We start from the raw sequence: 22,186 nt of genomic DNA on the forward strand, positions 1-22,186 counted from the left end.
ATGCACTGTTCCAAATTATTAGGCACAGTATAATTTCTAAACATTTGATATGTTTTAAAGAACTGAAAATGCTCATTTGTGGAATTTGCAGCATTAGGAGGTCACATTCACTGAACAAAAAAGCTATTTAACGACAAAACATCCTAACAGGCCAAGTTACATGTTACCATAGGATCCTTTCTTTGATATCACCTTCATAATTCTTGCATCCATTGAACTTATGAGTTTTTGGAGAGTTTCTGCTTGTATTTCTTTGCATGAAGTCAGAATATCCTCCCAGAGCTGCCGTTTTGATGTGAACTGACTTCCCTCCTCATAGCTCTTTTGCATGATGATACTCCAAAGGTTCTCTATAGGGTTGAGGTCAGGGGAAGATGGTGGCCACACCATGAGTTTGTCTCCTTTTATGCCCATAGCAGCCAATGACTCAGAGGTATTCTTTGCAGCATGAGATGGTGCATTGTCACGCATGAAGATGATTTTGCTCCTGAAGGCACGTTTCTGCTTCTTATACCATGGAAGAAAGTTATCAGTCAGAAACGCTATATACTTTGCAGAGGTCATTTTCACACCTTCAGGAACCTTAAAGGGCCCTACCAGCTGTTTCCCCATGATTCCAGCCCAAAACATGACTCCTCCACCTCCTTGCCGACGTCGCAGCCTTGTTGGGACATGGTGGCCATCCACTAACTATCCACTACTCCATCCATCTGGACCATCCAGGGTTGCTCGACACTCATCAGTAAACAACACTGTTTAAAAATTAGTCTTCATGTATGTCTGAGCCCACTGCAACCTTTTCTGCTTATGAACACTGTTTAGGGGTGGCCAAATAGTAGGTTTATGCACCACAGCAAGCCTTTGAAGGATCCTACACCTTGAGTTTTGAGTGACTCCAGAGGCACCAGTAGCTTCAAATAACTGTTTGCTGCTTTGTAATGGTATTTTGGCAGCTCCTCTCTTAATCCAATGAATTTGTCTGGCAGAAACCTTCCTCATTATGCCTTTATCTGCACATGAACTCTGTCTGTGCTCTGGTTCAGTCACAAATCTCTTCACAGTATGATGATCACGCTTAGGTTTTCGTGAAATATCTCATGTTTTCATACCTTGTCTAAGGCATTTCACTATTTAGCGCTTTTCAGCAGCAGAGAGATCTTTTTTATTTCCCATATTGCTTGAAACCTGTGGCCTGCTTAATAATGTGGAACATCATTTTTAAGTAGTTTTCCTTTAATTAGAATCACCTGGAAAACTAATTATCACATGGGTTTAAGATTGATTTCAGTGATCCATTGAACCCTGAGACACAATACCATCCACAAGTTTATTTGAAAAACAAAACAATTAAATCTTTATGACACTTAAATCCAATTTGCATAATAATTTGGAACATGGTGTATGTGAAAGACAGGACGGACGTGCTAACTAGGGTTGATGGTGTCTTTGTGGCAACAGATGTCGAAACGCTGTACACTTGCATTAACCACAATGATGGCTTACAGGCTGTCCGCTTCTTCCAATGATGGCTTGCAGGCTTCCTACCTGGATGGTCCTTTATGTGAGTTATCCTCAAGCTGCTGCTGCTTCGAGTTGGGTGTTAACTCCCAGGACCTTTCTGAATTATAAGGGGACCCTATGTCATTTTTTGGGGGGTCCCCCATTTTTGTAGCCGGTAAAGGCTAAATATACAGCTGTGAGCTGATATTAATAGCCTGGGAAGCTCCATGGGTATTACCTCCTTCCCAGGCTATAAACATGGGTCCTCAGCCATCAGCTTTCGCTCTGCTGGTTAAGAAAATTAGACAAGAACCCACACCATTTTTTTTCTGAAATATAATCTTTTAATTATTAAATACATGTACAGTAAGCTGCACACACACTGTAGTAATTGTATATGTGACTGACATCTATATATCTGTTCTATGTGTGTATACAGTATGAAATCTCTCTATTTTATCCTTTCGGGTCCTGCTGTGACTTTACTGTACACGGCTGCTGAACTGCTGGCTTTTCTTCTATCATCTATCTGTCTAATATATATATAAATGTGTCACTGATATCTTTATATGCTATGTGTATATACCGTGTGTAATCTATTTACTCTTTCCTGTTGGGTCCCATTGTGGTTTAACTGTAGAGGAGTATTGGCCTGCACTCTGTCCAGTAGCGAGGTGCTGGTGTAACAGGCCAATTGACCCCTAATCCGTCTGATTAAAATTCACGGCACACTAGTACTTAGGTGATGCAAGAAAACATTTATTTAAGTCAGTGAAAACCAGAAAAAAGGAAGCAATTCAGCGAGTCGCAGGAAAAAATTGTTAACATTAGAGAGCGACTATATTCAGCTGTAGACGTTTTGTCCTGTCCAGGCCTTATTCATTATGTCGTTGTACGATTTTGAAGACAATATTGTATGGGGCAGTCAGAAGTATACGAGAATATATGTCGAGAGCTGTATTGTCTTCAGTATCCTGGAGTGGCTGTGGTGTGCTGTATAAAGGAATGACGCTCATGCGCTTTGCCCCTGGAATGAGAGAATGATTTTACTGTACACTGCTGCTGAATGCCTGCTTTTCAAAGGACATTGGTGTGCAAATCAGACAGCACTCGCATGGTCCGAGTTCTGTGCGATTTTTTTCTTGCACCCATTGACTTTTATTTCCAAATGCAATCCAATTTCCGATTACAATCGCAGCATACTGCAATTTTTTTCCAGTCAGATTGTGATCCGATCCGTGCTGGAAAAAAAACACAGATAAACACACTATGATATAACATGGGACCAAATGCAATCCAATTTTTAATCGGATTGCATTCATCCGATTTCATCACAAGTGAGAATGAGTTCTTTTAGTGACTTCATCTACCTATGCCTCTTAAGGCCCAGTTGGACACCCCCTGTGTCTGAGTGTTAAGACTGTACTGTGTTTAGCTGTCATTTGCTTGGTCTTGGTCAATTTCCAACATCTTCTGCTGCTAACATTTTCACAGACTGCAACTAGCACCTACGGCTGCACAAGACCAGCTGTTTAACCCATCGTATGCGTTAAGTACTGTAGACTGACATTTATAAACTACTAGATAGTAGCCCGATTCTAACGCATCGGGTATTCTACAATATGTATGACAGAACTGGTTCAGTAAACGTAAATGCAGCATATAACAGCTGACGTAGCACATAGCACAGCCCAAGTAGCATATAACACAGCCCACGTAGCATATAGCACAGCCACATAGTATATAACAGCCACATAGAATATAGCACAGCCACGTAGCATATAACAGCCCACGTAGTATATAGCACAGCCACATAGTATATAACACAGCCACGTAGCATATAGCACAGCCACGTAGTATATAACACAGCCCACGTAGCATATAACAGCCCACAAAGTATATAGCACAGCCATGTAGCATATAGCACAGCCACGTAGCATATAGCACAGCCACATAGCATATAGCACAGCCACGTAGCATATAACAGCCCACGTAGTATATAGCACAGCCACGTAGCATATAAAACAGCCCACGTAGCATATAGCACAGCCATGTAGCATATAGCACAGCCATGTAGTATCTAACCAGCCCACGTAGCATATGACACAGCCCACGTAGTATATAACACAATCCACATAGTATATAGTACAGTCGACGTAGTATATAGCACAGTCCACGTAGTATATAACACAGCCATGTAGTATATAGCACAGTCCATGTAGTATATAGCACAATCCACATAGTATATAGTACAGTCCACGTAGTATATAACACAGCCCACGTAGTATATAGTACAGTCCACGTAGTATAGAACACAGCCCATGTAGTATATAGCACAGTGCATGTACTGTAGTATATAGCACAATCAACGTAGTATATAGTACAGTCCATGCAGCATATAGCACAGCCACATAGTACATAGCATAGCCATGTAGTATATAGCACAGCCACGTAGTATATAGCAGCCACGTAGTATATAACAGAGCCCACGTAGTATATAGCACAATCCACGTAGTATATAGCACAGTGCACATAGTATATAGCACAACCACGTAGTATATGGCACAGCCACGTAGTATATAGCACACACAGCCCACGTAGTGTATAGCACAGCCACGTAGTATATAGCACAGCCACGGAATATATAACACAGCCCACATAGTATATAGCATAGCCCAAGTAGTATATAGCAGAGTGAGCACCATATCCCTGTTAAAAAAAAATATATAAAAAATTGTTATTTACTCACCTTCCGGTGCCCCCAGAACCAGCCCAGGAGTTAGCGATGCTCTCGCCAGATCCGTTACCAGTGATGCTTTGCGGCAATAACCCGTGATGACGTAGCGGTCTCGCGTGATCCTACATCATCTGGGGTCATTTCGCAAAGCATTGCTGGGAAGGGAGCTGCCGAGAGCATCGCGAGGATGGGGAAGGCTTCATGGGCCGCCGGAAGGTCAGAATAGCACGATTTTTTTTTTTTTTAAATTATTTTTAACATTACATCTTTTTACTATTGATGCTGCATAGGCAATAGTAAAGCCTGTCGCTGATTGGTCGCGGCCTGCCGGGCGTGACCAATTAGCGACGTGGGATTTCCGTTACAATCTGTTTGTCTGTAAAGGAAATCCCGTGTCACTGATTGGTCGCGCCAGCCGATATTGGCGTTCAAATCCCGCGCCAATTCGCGTCCGGACTGCGCCTGTCGCTGATTGGTCACGGGCAGCTGGCGCGACCAATAAGCGATGCGCGATTTCCATTACAGACAAACAGACGGAAATGGACCTTAGACGATTATATATATAGATTCACTAAACTGCATTTATGTTTGCAAACTCCTATGTTTATAAAAACCCTCAGACCTGCTCCTAGTTCTCTGCTTGTTTACCCATCACTTGCCATTAGAGACTGTTCACATTAAGTAATTCTGTCACCTATATCTGTGTGCTGATTCAGACCTGCTATTATCTTCTTTATCTGCCATTCTGCTTCTGTGGCTTCCAGTGGGTCCTGCCCTGCCCTATTTGTTTGCCATCCATCACCAGCTGTTTTCTAGGTCCTACTGTCCTAAGTGTCTTCCAACCTGCTTGGCCAATGCCATGGGTCCATGTGTCCACTCTGATCTGTGGCTTTGTGAATCCGCTTCACCATAAGACTCACGCGAGTTTCTCAGATTGAACTCACAATTGTGTCCCTGGCCTTAGACCTTTCTATTCCTATCTGCAATGAAAAGCTGCACACTCTGACTTTATATCCCTTTGCTGTAAAATTCTAAAATTGCCACCTCTTTTCTGGCATCATCTATTATCATTCCTGTGATAGTTTTTTTCTTCTTTGTCAATCCACACAAATAGAATCACTTAGAGCTCCTACTCACTTGCTCGAGACTCGGATGAGTCTCACACGGCAATACCCCGGCACTGCACCTGGCGCAGAGGAGCGGAGCGTGCGGCTGCATGAATTCTTATGCGGCCGCACACTCTGATCTGAGTGCCGGGTGCAGACCTGGGTTTTAAACATGCGAGACTCATCAGAGTTGCTCGCAAGTGAGCAGGAGCCCTAATTGTTCAAGTTTGCAGGAATCTGCGAATTTTTTGAAATTTGACTCAAATTTAATTTCCAGTAAATCAACTCGTTCATATCTACCCATGAGGTTTGGGATATGACTACCACATTGTACAACCCCTGGCAAAAATTATGGAATCACCGGCATTGGAGGATGTTCATTCAGTTGTTTAATTTTGTAGAAGAAAAGCACAGACATGGCACAAAACTAAAGTAATTTCAAATGGCAACTTTCTGGCTTTAACAAATGCTAAAAGAAATCAAGAACAAAAAATGTGGTAGTCAGTAATGGTTACTTTGTTTAACCAAGCATAGGAAAAAAATTATGGAATCGCTCAATTCTCAATTCAATGCAGCATCAATAGTAAAAAGATCTAATGTTAAAAATAATAAAAAAAAAATAAAAAATCATTATATACTCACCTTCTGTCACCTTTCCAGCTCCTCGCGATGCTCCGGGCCATGCATTGCCATCTCACGAGATGATGACCTAGTGGTCTCGCAAGACCGCTATGTCATCATCTCGCGAGACGCAATGCATTCTTGGGACCGGAGCATCGCAAGGAGCATCTCTAAATGCCTCGCCTCGATCTGGGGGCCGACAGAAGGTGAGTATATAACTATTTTTATTTAAATTCTTTTTTTTAACAGGGATATGGTGCCCACATTGCTATATACTATGTGGGCTGTGTTATATACTATGTGGGCTGTGTTATATACTATGTCTCTGTGCTATATACTGCGTGGGCTGTGCTATATACTACATCGCTGTGCTATATACTATGTGGGCTGTGTTATATACTGTGCGAGCTGTGTTATATACTGCGTCTCTGTGCTATATACTATGTGGGCTGTGCAATATATTATGTGGCTGGGCAATATACTACGTGGCTGTGTTATATACTGCGTGAGCTGTGCTATATACTACATGAGCTGTGCTATATACTATGTGAGCTGTGCTATATACTATGTAGCTGTGCAATATATTACGTGGCTGGGCAATATACTACGTGGCTGTGTTATATACTACTTGGGCTGTGCTATATACTACGTAGCTGTGTAATATACATGGCTGGGCAATATACTAAGTGGCTATGCTATATACTACATGGCTGTGTTATATACTATGTGGGCTGTGTTATATACTACGTGGGCTGTGCTATATACAGCGTGGGCTGTGCTATATACTGCGTGGGCTGTGCTATATACTATGTGGGCTGTTATACACTGTGTGGGCTGTGTTATATACTACGTGGGCTGTGCTATATACTGCGTGGGCTGTGCTATGTACTACGTGGGCTGTGTTATAGACTGCATGGGCTGTGCTATATACTACGTGGGCTGTGCTATATACTACGTGGTCTGTGCTATATACTACATGGCTGTGCTATATGCTACGTGGCTGTGTTATATGCTATGTGGCCTGTGCTATATACTATGTGGCTGTGCTATATGCTACGTGGGCTGTGTTATATACTATGTGGCCTGTGCTATATGCTATGTGGCTGTGCTATATGCTACGTGGGCTGTGTTATATGCTACTTGGCTGTGGTACATTTGAGTCGCCACACGGGCCAGGGGTACTCGGTACTGGGTCTGGTGTCCACAGGGGAATGTCACGGTGGCTGCGACCCAGTCCGTGGCCCAGGGCGCCCATGTAAAAGGGAAAGGTCTTTAAAGGGATAGTTTATGTTCGGGACGCCACCTGTGGTATTCAGTCAGGATGACCGACGCTGCTTTAGGGGGTCAGCTGGGGGATTGTTATGGTCTGGTGGCTTAGGAGCAGCATTAGACGTACTCTGGAGAAGGTGGTACCTGTACTAACCGCAGACCCTGAACTTAACACTGCAACTAGAAGTAGCCGTGGAATGTACCTAACACTTCCTAGACATCTCGACACAGCCGGAGGACTAATTACCCCTAGAGATAGAAAAGGGAAAACTATCTTGCCTCAGAGAAAATCCCCAAAGGATACACAGCCCCCCACAAATATTGACTGTGAGAGGAGAGGGAAATAACATACGCAGACTGAAATCAGAATTTAGCAAAGGAGGCCACTTCTAGCTAAATAGAAAGGATAGGACGGAGTGCTATGCGGTCAGTATTAAAACGCTAGAAAATATCCACCACAGAAAATACAAAATCTCCACATCTAACTAAAGACATGGAGGGTATATCTGCATCTCCAGAGATACCAGCTTGGCTGAACAAATCCTTATACAGACCAAGCTGGACAAGACAAAACATGGAAAATAACTTGAACGATCAGGCCCACAGCATGTGGACTGCAAAAAACAAAGCCAGAACTTATCTTTGTTGAAATGAACAGCAAGCAAGAGAGACCAGGCAGGGAAGTGAATCCTCCAGGAAACAATGGACAACTGGCACTAACTAAAGGGTCAAGCAAGACTAAATAGCCCAGTCAGAATTGCAATAAGTGGACACACCTGATGAATGCTGCGATCCAAAGACAGCAGCGCTACCACTTATAACCACCGGAGGGAGCCCAAGAGCAGAATTCACAACAGGGGATGTTATGGCAGCTAGATGGTATATCTTCCCACAGGTGAAGTATATCCCAGGGCTCCCGATGTGTAGGGTTGTGAATTCCGTTCTCGAGCTCCCTCCTGTGGTCATGAATGGTACTTCGGTGAGTTCTGTCTGTGGACTCCCTCTGGTGGCTGTGAGTGGAGCTGCTGGTTCTGAGATTCCTTCCCCAGCTGCCCTCGTTATGGGCTAGGCTGGATTCTCTATTTAACTCCACTCAGATCGTTACTCCATGCCAGCTGTCAATGTTCTAGTACTGGTTCAGATCTCTCCTGGATCTTTCTGAGGACCTGTCTACTCCAGCGAAAGCTAAGTTCCTGCTGGTTCATTTGTTACATATGGTTTTTCTTGCTAAGTTCTAGTCCAGCTTGCTATCATGAAACTGCCTGGCTAGCTGGAAGCTCTGGGGGTGCAGAGTGGCACCACCGCACCGTGAGTCGGTGCGGGGGTATTTTTTGCACACTCTGCGTGGTTTTTGTAGTGTTTTGTGTTGACCGCAAAGATCCCTTTTCTATCCTCTATCTGTTTAGTTAGACTGTCCTCTCTTTGCTAAAACCTATTTCATCCTGTGTTTGTGATTTCCTCTTAACTCACAGTCAATACTTGTGGGGGACTGCTTTTACCTTTGGGGAAATTTCTCGGAGGCAAGTGAGGCTTTGTTTCCTTTCTTTAGGGGTAGTTAGCTCCTAGGCTGTGAAGAGGCGTCTAGGCAGAGTCAGGCACGCTCCACGGCTATTTCTAGTTGGGTTGATAGGAGTAGGGTTTGCGGTCAGCAGAGTTCCCATTTCCCCAGAGCTCGTCCCGATTCCGTGTTTAACTATCAGGTCATTCCTAGTGCACCTAACCACCAGGTCCATAACAGTGTAGATGGTGATATAGTGAGAGGTACAGAGAAGAACGAGGACACAAGGTTGCAGTCTCTTTACATTTACTGAAGACTTCAGCATCCACAGTCCAGGGCACCAGATCACAAGGCAGGCAGAGAAGTCCGGGCAGTCCAGAGACAAGCAAGTTCCCCTGGGTAAGTCAGGTTTGAGTCTACCTCTCTGAGCTTTCTGTCTCTAAATCCCTGCTGCCACTAAGTGTCTCAACAAGGCCTTTGATCGTTCTGCTGTCCTAGGACAGGTACCTGTTTGGCAGGCAGCTTGGGCCTTGTGAACTGGGGTCTGTTCTCGGTGACTCCAGGCTCCTAGGTGCTGCTGTGCCACAGGTAATTATGGGCAAAGTCCTTGTAGAACAATACCCTCCAGTTCTGCTCTGTTTTATAATCCACAAAAGCCTCGGGCTCCCAGTACCCGGATTCTTGCGCTGATACTCTTCAGAGGCCTGCTCATTGCCTCCTGGAGCTCTCTCTTTCCTCTGTGCTCCACTCCTGTCTGTCCTTGCACACAGACTTCTGCTACAAACTGAGCTCTCTCGCCTCCAAACCTGGATCTTTATTGAGGGAAGCTTCCCTAAAACAGGGCTGGGCTTGGAGCTCCCCCTCCTGGCCTGGAAGGTGTTGTTTGTGTATAAACCTACCAAAGGAAACCTCACTTGTCTCCAGACATAGCACTATCCTCCCCAAGAGGAAGAAAGCACTACTGTGGTACCCGATCTCCTGGGGTGCCACATATTTCTCTGCTGTATCTGTGCATCATGAATCGTGGTATGTGTTAAAGAGGGGGGCCCACTGAGACTCTTTCGCCCGGGGCCCTCAAAAACCTGGATCCAGCCCTGGCTTCACTGATTGTTCGCGGCCAGCCGGGCATGACCAATCAGCGTCAGGCTCAGTCCGGCCGTGAATAGGCGCGGAATTTGAACCACGCTTCGCTAATTGGTTGCAGCCGGCCGAATCCTGTGTATTCAATGTATCCTGTGTATAAGTTGCATTATTCTGAAAACTTCATAAATAAACTACATACATATTCTACAATACCCGATGAGTTAGAATCGGGCCACCATCTAATCTTCAATAAATGCACAAGTTTATGTTGTTATTTTGGACACTTTTCTTATCCCTTCAATTGAAAGGATGTTTGGGGATGATTAAATCATTTTTCAAGATGATAATGCATCCTGCCATAGAGCAAAAACTTTGAAAACAAGTCCTTGAAAAAAGACACATAAGGTTAACCCCTTCATGACCCAGCCTATTTTGACCTTATCAACCTGGCCGTTTTTTGCAATTCTGACCAGTGTCCCTTTATGAGGTAATAACTCAGGAACACTTCAACGGATCCTAGCGGTTCTGAGATAGTTTTTTCATGACATATTGGGCTTCATGTCAGTGGTAAACTTAGGTCGATAATTTTTGCATTTATTTGTGAAAAAAATGGAAATTTAGAGAAAAATTTGAAAATTTCAAAATTTTCAAGTTTTGAATTTTTATTCTGTTAAACGAGAGAGTTATGTGACACAAAATAGTTAATAAATAACATTACACACATGTCTACTTTACATCAGCACAATTTTGGAAACAAAATTTTTTTTTGCTAGGAAGTTATATGGGTTAAAATTTGACCAGCGATTTCTCATTTTTACAACAAAATTTACAAAACCATTTTTTTTTAGGGACCACCTCACATTTGAAGTCAGTTTGAGGGGTCTAAATAGCTGAAAATACCCAAAAGTGACACCATTCTAAAAACTGCACCCCTCAAAGTGCTCAAAACTACATTCAAGAAGTTTATTAACCCTTCAGGTGCTTCACAGCAGCAGAAGCAACATGGATGGAAAAAATGAACATTTAACTTTTTAGTCACAAAAATGATCTTTTAGCATACAATTTTTTTATTTTCCCAAGGGTAAAAAGGGAAACTGGAACCCAAAAGTTATTGTACAATATGTCCTGAGTACGCCGATACCCCATATGGGGGGGAACCACTGTTTGGGAGCACAACAGGGCTCGGAAGGGAAGAAGCGCCATTTGACTTTTTCAATGAAAAATTGGCTCCAATCTTTAGCGGACACCATGTCGGTTTGGAGAGCCCCTGTGTACCTAAACATTGGAGCTTCCCCACAAGTGACCGCATTTTGGAAACTAGACCCCACAAGGAACTTATCTAGATGCATAGTGAGCACTTTGAACCCCCAGGTGCTTCACAAATTGATCCGTAAAAATGAAAAAGTACTTTTTTTTCACAAAAAAATTATTTGAGCCTCAATTTGTTCATTTCCACATGGGCAACAAGATAAAATGGATCCTAAAATTTATTGGGCAATTTCTCCTGAGTACACTGATACCTCACATGTGGGGGTAAACCACTGTTTGGGCACACGGCAGGGCTTGGAAGGGAAGGAGCACCATTTGACTTTTTGAATGAAAAATTAGCTCCAATCGTTAGCGGACACCATGTTGTGTTTGGAGAGCCCCTGTGTGCCTAAGCGTTTTTTTGTGCGGATTTCACCTGCGGATTCCTGTTGAGGAACAGGTGTAAAACACTGCGGAATCCGCACAAAGAATTGACATGCTGTGGAAAATACAATGCAGCGTTTCCGCGCGGTATTTTCCGCACCATGGGTACAGCGGATTTGGTTTTCCATAGGTTTAGATGGTACTATAAACCTGATGGAGAACTGCTACGAATCCGCAGCTGCCAATCTGCCGCGGATCCGCAGCCAAATCCGCACCGTGTGCACATAGCCTTAGGGTATGTGCCCATGCTGCGGATTCCATTGCGGAACTTTCTGCAGCGGAATTGATAAATCCGCAGTGCAAAAGCGCTGCGGTTTTTACTGCGGATTTATCGTGGTTTCTAGTGCGGTTTCCGCTGTGGGTTTACACCTGCAGTTTTCTATTGGAGCAGGTGTAAAGCCGCAGCGGAATCCGCACAAAGAATTGACACGCTGTGGAATATAAACCGCTGCGTTTCCGCGCGTTTTTTTCCGCAGCATGTGCACTGCGGATTTTGTTTCCCATAGGTTTACATTGTACTGTAAACTTATGGGAAACCGCTGCAGATTCACAGCTGCGGAAATGCTGTGGTTCCACAGCGTGTGCACATACCCTAATTCTAACCCTAATTCTAACCCTAATTCTAACCCTAACACTAGCCCTAACCCTAGCCCTAGTTCTAACCCTAACCCTAGTGTAAAAATAAAAGTAAATATATTTTCTTTATTTTAATTATTGTCCCTACCTATGGGGGTGATAAAGGGGGGGGTTCATTTCTATTTTTTTTATTTTGATCACTGTGATAGTTTTATCACAGTGATCAAAATGTACCTAGAACGAATCTGCCGGCTGGCAGATTCGGCGGGCGCACCGTGCATGCGTCCGCCACTTTGGAAGATGGCGGTGCCCATGGAGCAGACAGACGGACAGCGGGAGGCTCGGTAAGTATGAGGGGGGGATCGGAGCACGGGGGGAGTGGACAGGAGAATGGGGGAGTGGACAGGCGGATGGAGGGGAGCAGAGCACAGGACGGAGGACTGGGGTGGCGATCGGTGGCGGTGGGGGAAGCAGATCAGGGTTTCCAGCCATGGCCGATGATATTACAGCATCGGGTATGGCTGGATTGTAATATTTCACCATTTTCATAGGTGAAATATTACAAATCGCTCTGATTGGCTGTTTCACTTTCAACAGCCAATCAGAGCGATCATAGCCACGAGGGGGTGAAGCCACCCCCCCCCCGGGCTGAAGTACCACTCCCCCTGTCCCTGCAGATCGGTTGAAATTGGAGTTAACCCTTTCACCCGATCTGCAGGGACGCGATCCCTCCATGACGACACATAGGCCTCACAGGTCGGATTGGCACTGACTTTCATGATGACTACGTGGTGTCACAGGTCGGGAAAGGGTTAATGTCATGGCCTGCATATAGGCCGGATCTCAATACAATTGAAAATCTCTGGTGGAAGTTGAAGAAAATGGTCCATGACAAGGCTCCAACTTGCAAAGTCGATCTGGCGACAGCAACTAGAGAAAGTTGGAGCCAGATTGATGAAGAGTACTGTTTGACACTCATTAACTCCATGCTTCAGAGACTGCAAGCTGATATAAAAGCCTGAGGTGGTGCAACAAAAAACTAGTGATTATTTGGAGTGTTTATATGTATGTATGTTTATCATGATTCCATAATTTTTTCCTCAGAATTGAGTGATTCCATAATTTTTTCCCTATGCTTGGTTATAAAAAGTAACCCTTACTGACTACCACATTTTTTTGTTCTTGATTTCATTTAGTGTTTCTTAACCGCTTTCTGTCATTGGACATACTATTCCGTCCATCTGGGGTGGGCCCTACTTCCCAAGGACGGAATAGTACGTCCAGCGTGATCAGCCGCGCTCAAGGGGGGAGCGCGGCCGAGTGTCAGCTGACTATCGCAGCTGACATCTGGCACTATGTGCCAGGAGTGGTCACGGATTGCCCCCGGCACATTAACCCCCGGCACACTGCGATCAAACATGATTACAGTGTTCCGGCGGTATAGGGAAGCATCGCACAGGGAGGGGGCTCCCTGCGGGCTTCCCTGAGACCCTCGGAGCAACGCGATGTGATCGCATTGCTCCGAGCATCTCTTACCTCCTATCCCTGCAGGCACCGGATCCAAAATGGCCGCGGGGCTGCATCCGGGTCCTGCAGGGACTACTTCTGGATCCAGAGCAGGCACCAGTAAGCCTGCAGCGCTGTCAGATCGCTGATCTTACAGAGTGCTGTGCAAACTGTCAGATCAGCGATCTGTGATGTCCCCCCCCCCCCCCCGAGACAAAGTAAAAAAAAAAAAAAACTAAATAAAGAAAAAAAAAATATTATTCCCATAAATACATTTCTTTATCTAAATAAAAGAAAGCAATAAAAGTACACATATTTAGTATCGCCGTGTCCGTAACGACCCAACCTATAAAACTGTCCCACTAGTTAACCCCTTCATAGAACACCGTAAGAAAAAAAAAAAAAGAGGCAAAAAACAATGCTTTATTATCATACCACCGAACAAAAAGTGGAATAACACGCGATCAAAATGACGGATATAAATAACCATGGTACCGCTGAAAACATCATCTTGTCCCGCAAAAAGGAGCCGCCATACAGCATCATAAGCAAAAAAATGTAAAAGTTATAGTCCTCAGAATAAAGCGATGCCAAAATAATTATTTTTTCTATAAAATAGCCTTTATCGTATAAAAGCGCCAAAACATAAAAAAATGATATAAATGAGATATCGCTGTAATCGTACTGACCCCAAATAAAACTGCTTTATCAATTTTACCAAACGTGGAATTGGTATAAACGCCTCCCCCAAAAGGAACTTATGAATAGCTGATTTTTGGTCATTCACAAAAATCGGAATAAAAAGCGATCAAAAACTGTCACGTGTCCAAAAATGTTACCAATAAAAACGACAACTCGTCCCGCAAAAAACAAGACCTCATATGACTCTGTGGACCAAAATATGGAAAAATTATAGGTCTCAAAATGTGGAGACGCAAATACTTTTTTGCTATAAAAAGTGTCTTTTAGTGTGTGACAGCTGCCAATCATAAAAATCAGCTATAAAAAATGCTATAAAAGTAAATGAAACCCCCCTTCATCACCCCCTTAGTTAGGGCTAGGGTTAGGGTTAAGGCTAGGGTTAGGGCTAGGGTTAGGGTTAGGGTTAGGGTTGGAGGTAAAGTTAGGGTTAGGGTTGGGGCTAAAGTTAGAGTTAGGGTTGGGGCTAAAGTTAGGGTTGGGGCTAAATTTAGAGTTTTGATTACATTTACGGTTGGGATTAGGGTTGGGAATAGAGTTAGGGGTGTGTCAGGGTGAGGGGTGTGGTTAGGTTTACCATTGGGATTAGGGTTAGGGGTGTGTTTGGATTAGGGTTTCAGGTAGAATTGGGGAGTTTCCACTGTTCAGGCACATCAGGGGCTCTCCAAACGCGACATGGCGTCCGATCTCAATTCCAGCCAATTCTGGGTTGAAAAAGTAAAACAGTGCTCCTTCCCTTCCGAGCTCTCCCGTGCACCCAAACAGGGGTTTACCCCAACATATGGGGTATCAGCGTACTCGGGACAAATTGGACAACTTTTGGGTTCCAAGTTCTCTTGTTATCCTTGGGAAAATAAAAATTTGGGGAGCTAAAAATCATTTTTGTGGAAAAAAAAATATTTTTTATTTTCACGGCTCTGCGTTATAAACTGTAGTGAAACACTTGGGGGTTCAAAGTTCTCACAACACATCTAGATAAGTTCCATGGGAGGTCTAGTTTCCAATATGGGGCCACTTGTTGGGGGTTTCTACTGTTTGGGTACATCAGGGGCTCTGCAAATGCAACGTGACGCCTGCAGACCAATCCATCTAAGTCTGCATTCCAAATGGCACACATTCCCTTCCAAGCTCTGCCATGCGCCCAAACAGTGGTTCCCCCCACATATGGGGTATCAGCGTACTCAGGACAAATTGCACAACAACTTTTGTGGTCTAATTTCTTCTCTTACCCTTGGAAAATAAAAAATTGGGGGCGTAAACATCATTTTTGTGAAAAAATATGATTTTTTATTTTTACTGCTCTGCATTATAAACTTCTGTGAAGCACTTGGTTGGTCAAAGTGCTCACCACACATCTATATAAGTTTCTTAGGGGGTCTACTTTCCAAAATGTTGTCACTTGTGTGGGGTTTCAATGTTTAGGCACATCAGGGGCTCTCCAAACGCAACATGGCATCCTATCTCAATTCCAGTCAATTTTGCATTGAAAAGTAAAATGGCGCTCCTTTTCTTCCGAGCTCTGCCATGCGCCCAAACAGTGGTTTTCCCCCACATATGGGGTATCAGCATACTCAGGACAAATTGTACAACAACTTTTGGGGTCCATTTTCTCCTGTTACCCTTGGTAAAATAAAACAAATTGGAGCTGAAATTAATTTTGTGTGAAAAAAAGTTAAATGTTCATTTTTATTTAAACATTCCAAAAATTCCTGTGAAACACCTGAAGGGTTAATAAACTTCTTCAATGTGGTTATGAGCACCTTGAGGGGTGCAGTTTTTAGAATGGTGTCACAATTGGGTATTTTCTATCATATAGACCCCTCAAAATGACTTCAAATGAGATGTGGTCCCTAAAAAAAAATAGTGTTGTAAAAATGAGAAATTTCTGGTCAACTACTAACCCTTATAACTCCCTAACAAAAAAAAATTTGTTTCCAAAATTGTGCTGATGTAAAGTAGGCATGTGGGAAATGTTACTTATTCGCCAAATACATTTCGCCAAATTTCCACTTTTTTCACAAATAAACGCAAGTTATATCGAATAAATTTTACCACTATCACGAAGTACAATATGTCATGAGAAAACAATGTCAGAATCGCTAAGATCTGTTGAAGCCTTCCAGACAGGGGCGTAACGACCGCGGTCGCAGCGGTCGCCATTGCGACCGGGCCCCGCAGGTCAGGGGCCCCGGGCCGGCAGGTCAGGGCAGGGCCGGGCTGGACATCGGGCACTTCTGGCAAATGCCAGAAGAGCCGATGCCAGTAGTGGGCCGCTGCACTGTTCCTCCCCCCCCCCCCCCCCCCCGCCGCCGCCGCCGCCGCCGCCGCCGCCGCATTTAACTATACCGGCGTCTATGACACCGGTATAGTTCAATGCAATGATGGAGGAGAGCGTCACCTGACGCTCCCTCTCCCATCATTCCCCGCTCTGCCTCTGACAGTACACTGCGGGTGCGCGATGACGTCATATCATCGCGCACCTGCAGTGTCCTGGGCAGACTGCAGCCACCAGGAGCAGCGCGGGCAAAAGGAAAGGTGAGGAGAGTTTTTTTTTTTCTTTTTCACCGGACTGTGGGGCCATTATCGGGGGGGGGGGGGGGGGAGATGAGATGCGGGCTGTGCTCTATATACCCCTGTGCTGGCTGTGCTCTATATACCCCTGTGCTGGCTGTGCTGCATATACCCCTGTGCGGGCTGTGCTGTATATATCCCTGTGCGGGCTGTGCTGTATATATCCCTGTGCTGGCTGTGCTCTATATACCCCTGTGCTGGCTGTGCTCTATATACCCCTGTGCGGGCTGTGCTGTATATACCCCTGTGCGGGCTCTGCTGTATATACCACTGTGCGGGCTGTGCTGTATATACCCCTGTGCCGGCTGTGCTGTATATACCCCTGTGCTGGCTGTGCTGTATATACCCCTGTGCGGGCTCTGCTGTATATACCCCTGTGCGGGCTGTGCTCTATATACCCCTGTGCGGGCTCTGCTCTATATACCCCTGTGCTGGCTGTGCTGTATATACCCCTGTGCGGGCTCTGCTGTATATACCCCTGTGCGGGCTCTGCTGTATATACCCCTGTGCGGGCTGTGCTGTATATACCCCTGTGCGGGCTGTGCTGTATATACCCCTGTGCGGGCTGTGCTGGATATACCACTGTGCGGGCTGTGCTGGATATACCACTGTGCGGGCTCTGCTGTATATACCCCTGTGCGGGCTGTGCTGGATATACCACTGTGCGGGCTGTGCTGGCACCCAACACCATGTTGCAGTGCAGGAGATTCCTGCAACAGTCCGAGGCGTATCTAGGGGAAGGGGGTGGGGGGGCGTCACGGAGGTAGGGGGGGGGGGCCCCATTTGGAAGTTCGCACTGGGGCCCATAACTTTGTAGTTACGCCACTGCTTCCAGAGTTATAACCTGATAAAGGGACAGTGGTCAGAATTGTAAAAATTGGCCCGGTCATTAACGTGCAAACAACCCTTGGGGGTAAAGGGGCTAAAGCCAGAAAGTTGCCATTTGAAATGACTTTAGTTTTGTGCCATGTCTGTGATCTGCTTATTTCTACAAAATTAAACAACTGAATGAACATCCTCCAAGGCCGGTGATTCCATAATTTTTGCCAGGGGTTGTACAATAGAGTAAATCATTTTCTGCTATGGCTATAAACTTTATTGAACTGCTTAATAAATGTTCTTTAAATATCAGACAGTGACCTGTATGCAGTGATAACTTTTTAGCTTACCTAATAAGACATGGCTATCAAATTATATTGACAATGGCCTCCACATTACCTGGGAAATTGCCAAGTTAACAAAGGCCATTAAGTAAAACTAGATTGTAGAAAATAATTTTCTTTAGTTAAAATATACGGTGCTCTAGTTAATTTTATGTCCCAGTTGTAGTGTTGAGCGATACCGTCCGATACTTGAAAGTATCGGTATCGGAAAGTATCGGCCGATACCGGCAAAGTATCGGATCCAATCCGATACCGATACCCGATACCAATACAAGTCAATGGGACTCAAGTATCGGACGGTATTCCTGATGGTTCCCAGGGTCTGAAGGAGAGGAAACTCTCCTTCAGGCCCTGGGATCCATATAAATGTGTAAAAGAAAGAATTAAAATAAAAAATATCGCTATACTCACCCTCCGACGCAGCCTGGACCTCAGCGCGGGAACCGGCAGCGTTGTTTGTTTAAAATTCGCGCTTTTACTTGGTTACGTGAAGTCCCGGCTTGTGATTGGTCAGGGCGGCCATGTTGCCGGGACGCGGACCAATCACAGCAAGCCGTGACGAAATTACGTCACGGCTTGCTGTGATTGGTCCGCGTCCCGGCAACATGGCCGCCATTAACCAATCACAAGCCGTGACGTCACGGGAGGCTGGACACGCGCGCTTTTTAAAATGGGCGCGTGTCCAGCCTCCCGTGACGTCCCGGCTTGTGATTGGTTGCGCCGCGGTCAACCAATCACAAGCCGGGAGGCTGGACACGCGCACATTTTAAAATGCGCGCGTGTCCAGCCTCCCGTGACGTCACGGCTTGTGATTGGTTGCGTCTCCCATGTGACTGCGACGCAACCAATCACAAAGCCGGGACGTAATTTTAAAATCCTTAAGGACCTGAAATTACGTCACGGCTTGCTGTGATTGGTTGCGTCTCCCATGTGACTGCGACGCAACCAATCACAACGCCGGAACGTAATTTTAAAATCCTGAAGGACCTGAAATTACGTCACGGCTTGCTGTGATTGGTTGCGTGCCGGTCACATGGGCGGCACGCAACCAATCACAAGCCGGGACTCACGTAAAGGAAAGAAAAGCGCGAATTTTAAACAAAGAACGCTGCCGCTTCCCTCGGTAAGGTGCAGGCTGCGTCGGAGAGGTGAGTATAGCAATATTTTTTATTTTAATTCTCTCTTTTACACATTTTTACATTAATGTTGTTTCGATACCGATACCCGATATCACAAAAATATCGGATCTCGGTATCGGAATTCCGATACAGCAAGTATCGGCCGATACCCGATACTTGCAGTATCGGAATGCTCAACACTACCCAGTTGGTATATCCTGCAAGTCCATAAGTGCTAGTGTGGAGTACAGGCAACTGTTGTCTACTGTATTATGTCTAAATTGTCTATGTTTCAGCTAATACACTAGTCACTAGGGGTGGGCAATTAATTTTCCCAGGGGCCACATGAGAGACCATGAATATTGTGGAGGTCAAACTAATAGGCTGAAATTAATTCTGCTCAATATTAATATCAATATATTATAATTATTATATTATTGGTAATTATGTTAATATTAATTGTATCACTTAACCCCTTTACCCCCAAGGGTGGTTTGCACGTTAATGACTGGGCCAATTTTTACAATTCTGACCACTGTCCCTTTATGAGGTTATAACTCTGGAACGCTTCAACGGATCCCAGTGATTCTGACACATTTTTCTCGTGACATATTGTACTTCATGTTAGAGGTAAAATTTCTTTGATATTACCTGCGTTTATTTGTGAAAAAAATGGAAATTTGTCGAAAATGTTGCAATTTTTCAACTTTGAATTTTTATGCCCTTAAATCACAGAATTATGTCACACAAAAAACTTAATAAGTAACATTTCCCACATGTCTACTTTACACCAGCACAATTTTGGAACCAACATCTTGTTAGAGAGTTATAAGGGTTAGAAGTTAACCAGTGATTTCTCATTTTTCCAACAAAATTTACAAAACCATTTTTTTTAGGGACCACCTCACATTTGAAGTCACTTTGAGGGGTCTATATGGTAGAAAAAACCCAAAAGTGACACCATTCACCCCAGAAGGTACTCAAAACTACATTGAAGAAGTTTATTAACCCTTCAGGTGTTTCACAGGAGCAGAAACACCGTGGAAGGAAAAAATGAACATTTTACTTTTTAGTCACAAAAATGATATTTCAGCAACAATTTTTTTATTTTCCAAAGAGTAAAACGGGAAAATGAACCTCAAAAGTTGTTGGACAATTTGTTCTGAGTCCACTGATACCCTGAATGTGGGGGGAACCACTATTTGGACGCACGGCTGGGCTCGGAAGGAAAGGAGCGCTTTCAAGCTAAATTTGGCTGGAATTGAGATCAAACGCCATGTCGCGTTTGCAGAGCCCCTGATGTGCCTAAACAGTGGAAACCCCCCACAAGTGACCCCATTTTGGAAACTAGACCCCCTAAGGAACTTATCTAGATGTGTGGTGAGCACTTTGAACCCCCAAGTGCTTCACAGAACTTTATAACGCCTGGGCGTGAAAATAAAAAATCCTATTTTTTCCACAAACATGATGGTTTAGTCCCCAATTTTGTTATTTTCCCAAGGGTAACAGGAGAAATTGGACCCCAAAAGTTGTTGTTCAATTTGTCCTGAGTACGCTGATACCCCATATATGGGGGGAAATACTGTTTGGGTGCACGACAAGGCTCAAAAGGAAAGGAGCGCCGTTTTACTTTTTCAAGCTAAATTTGGCTGGAATTGAGATCGGACGCCATGTCGCATTTGCAGAGCCCCTGATGTGCCTAAACAGTGGAAACTCCCCACAAGTGACCCCATTTTGGAAACTAGACCCCATAAGGAACTTATCTAGATGTGTGGTGAGCACTTTGAACCCCCAAGTGCTTCACAGAAGTTTATAACGCCCGGGTGCGAAAATAAAAAATCCTATTTTTTCCACAAACATGATGGTTTAGTCCCCAATTTTTTATTTTCCCAAGGGTAACAGGAGAAATTGGACCCCAACAGTTGTTGTCCAATTTGTCCTGAGCACGCTGATACTCCATATGTGGGGGTAACTACTGTTTGGCGCACGGCAGGGCTCAGAAGGAAAGGAGTGCTGTTTGACTTTTTCAAGCTAAATTTGGCTGGAATTGAGATCGGCCGCCATGTCGCGTTTGCAGAGCCCCTGATGTGCCTAAACAGTGAAAACCCCAGACAAGTGACCCCATTTTGGAAACTAGACCCCATAAGGAACTTATCTAGATGTGTGGTGAGCACTTTGAACCCCCAAAGTGCTTCACAGAATTTTATAACGCCCGGGCACAAAAATAAAAAATCCTATTTTTTCCACAAACATGATGGTTTAGTCCCCAATTTTTACTTTTCCCAAGGGTAACAGGAGAAATTGGACCCCAAAAGCTGTTGTCCAGTTTGTCCTGAGTATGGTGGTACTCCACATGTGGAAGAATAGTAATGTTTGGGCATACGTTGGGGTTCGAAAGGGAAGTTGTGACGTTTTGGAATGCAGACTTTGATGGAATGTTCTGCGGGCATCATGTTCCGTTTGCAGAGCCCCTGATGTGCCTAAACAGTAGAAACCCCCCACAAGTGACCCCATTTTGGAAACTGGACCCCCTAAGGAACTTATCTAGGTGTGTGGTGAGAATTGTGAACCCCCAAGTGCTTCACTAAAGTTTATAATGCCCAGGCATGAAAATAAAACATCCTATTTTTTCCCACAAAAATGATTTTTTAGTCCCCAATTTTTAATTTTCCCAAGGGTAACAGTAGAAATTGGACATCAAAAGTTGTTGTCCAAATTGTCCTGATTACGCTGGTATGCCATATGTGGAAAAAAACTGTTTAGGCACACGTTGGGGCTCGAAAGTGAAGCAGTGACGTTTTGGAATGCAGACTTTGATGAAATGGTCTGAGGTCGTAATGTTCCGTTTGCAGAGCCCCTGATGTAATAAACACCTATAAATAGCGAATTTAATTACGTCTAAGCAATATTAATCAATCATTCACACCAAAAAGGGATGCTAGACTGCACTAATAATATAATGTCAATTTTATTAAAGAACAGGTAAAACCGAATACATAAAAAATGAGACACCACAGAGAACAGACACAACTGGAAGGGATGGCTGG

This window comes from Ranitomeya variabilis, chromosome 1 (assembly GCF_051348905.1).
Source record: "Ranitomeya variabilis isolate aRanVar5 chromosome 1, aRanVar5.hap1, whole genome shotgun sequence".
Lineage (NCBI taxonomy): Eukaryota > Metazoa > Chordata > Amphibia > Anura > Dendrobatidae > Ranitomeya > Ranitomeya variabilis.